The sequence below is a fragment of the Gastrolobium bilobum genome, unplaced genomic scaffold (assembly GCF_033153095.1).
Source record: "Gastrolobium bilobum isolate Gb01-03AN ecotype WA unplaced genomic scaffold, APGP_CSIRO_Gbil_v1 utg212297, whole genome shotgun sequence".
Taxonomy (NCBI): domain Eukaryota; kingdom Viridiplantae; phylum Streptophyta; class Magnoliopsida; order Fabales; family Fabaceae; genus Gastrolobium; species Gastrolobium bilobum.
In genome coordinates, this window is record NW_026899176.1 from 30,188 (window position 1) to 32,199 (window position 2,012).

The window sequence follows — 2,012 nt, forward strand, 5'->3', positions numbered from 1 at the left end:
AGGAACTTCCATAAGGAAGGGATTTCAGACAGCTTAGCCATTGGGGGAAGGTAGATGTCATGGCAAAAACACTACTGGTCACCTTAGGAATAAGGGGCCAACTCGTCCATTTTAAGGTTCTGAACTAAGTACCTGTTGGAGTCAAGGGAGCCATAGGAATATGGAAACTTGTGAGCCATCTAGACCATGAGCTGAGGAATCAGAGTTGGCAGGCAAAGAAACTGGGACAAAGTCAAAAGGTGCTAAGTCTTGAGCAGAGAAAACAACCCCTTTAAGAGTGAAGCAGTGAACCCGTTCCTTCTGTTAAACTGTTTTAACCACCACCCTGTTGTCTCTTGATTATAGTTATTTCTGTTTTAGTAGTTTTATTTTATTTTATTTAGTACTTATAAAAACTCCAATGATTATTATCTCACCTTCTTCTAAACAGGAAGGATCACATACATAATGCAGTAAGCAACTGTGTGCCATCATATTGAACTTACTATTCATGAGGAACGTTGTCAAGACAGTAGGGAACGTTTGACCAGGCAGTTCATTTACTAACTTTTCTTCTCATTTTCATTCTTGATAAACAGTGATAAAACAATAATTAGCACTCTATCCTCGTGGAAACGATAATTTGGGCATTAATACTCTCTTTATTACTTGATGCGTGCACTTGCGCACTTGGGTTGGAACTAAGGAAGAAATATGTGTTCTGCAAGAACAGAGGAACGTCCCCTATCAGAATTTATATTTTTCCACCATCAGCAAACCACCCAACAACAAACAATGGCTAAACCGAGGACACGAAAGCTTACCTTGCAAGCTAACTATCCAAACCAAGAGTCCACACAAGCTCAAGTCCACAAACAGCAAGATCACAATCTGTTTTAGACCAACAATCATATCAATGTTCATACTCTACAAGCATGAGACAAAAGACAACGTCTTTTCTTAACGTTTCATGTCTTTAGGCTTTTCACAAAGCCACAAGCCCTTAATCACTTTGATTTTGACTTAGATTAATCATACAGAAGTCCAACTTCACCAATCTAGGGTCCATAAACCCATAACTCAGTTCTGTATGAACAGTACAGTTACTGTTCTCGAAAACCAAGAATATCCAGATATATGTTGGGGAGAGATATCCGGATATCATATCCGGATATCCATATGCGGATATCACAAGACCCCATATCCGGATATCGATATCCGGATATCATATCCGGATATTTCGCGACAGAATGCAGTTTCTGCATTTCGCAAGATATCACTCAAGGTTCGGTTTTTAATCCATTAAAACGTCGAAGCATGCATTTTTACTCACTTTTAGGTTCATAAACAGGTTGGTTACTTGTTTAACTCATTAACATGCCAAGACTCAACCGTTAAACCAAGAAAACTCACGATCGAGGTAGGTGAACTTACCCAAGGCTTAGAACAGAGCAACAATGACTCATGGAGCTCACCAATCAGCCCTCAAGGTTCTGTTTCCACAAGGACACGAAAATGAGAAGCAAGCAAGGTTCTTTCTCACCAAAGGTGGCTTCTTGAAGCTCAAACCATCACAAGAATGGATCTCACACTACAAAACCAAAGAGGTCAGCCCCAACACCCACTCACACACACCCACCAACTCAGAAATGGAGTGTTTCCTCACTAACCATGCAAGCTCTCTCACACACAAGGTCTTTGGTGAAGAAGAAAAGACCAAAGGTGCTCACTTTGGCTCACAAGACGTGGAGGAAGAAGGTGGCAAGGTGGCTGATGGAGTTTCATCAAAGGAGGCACGTAGGGAGTATGAAAAATGCCCTAGAAATCAGTGCCATTAAGTATATATAGACAGTTTAAGTTAAAACACACTGTATTAGCTCTAATTGCTACGCTTAGCATTTTAATCCCAAACTTAGAATTCTGAACCTACTCATTTTTTTTAAGATTTATCATATTTTTATTTTATTTTTCGCAGCACCTTTCTGGTATGCGCTTTTGTATAACCAGTATCAGTTCTGGAACCAGTTCTCATT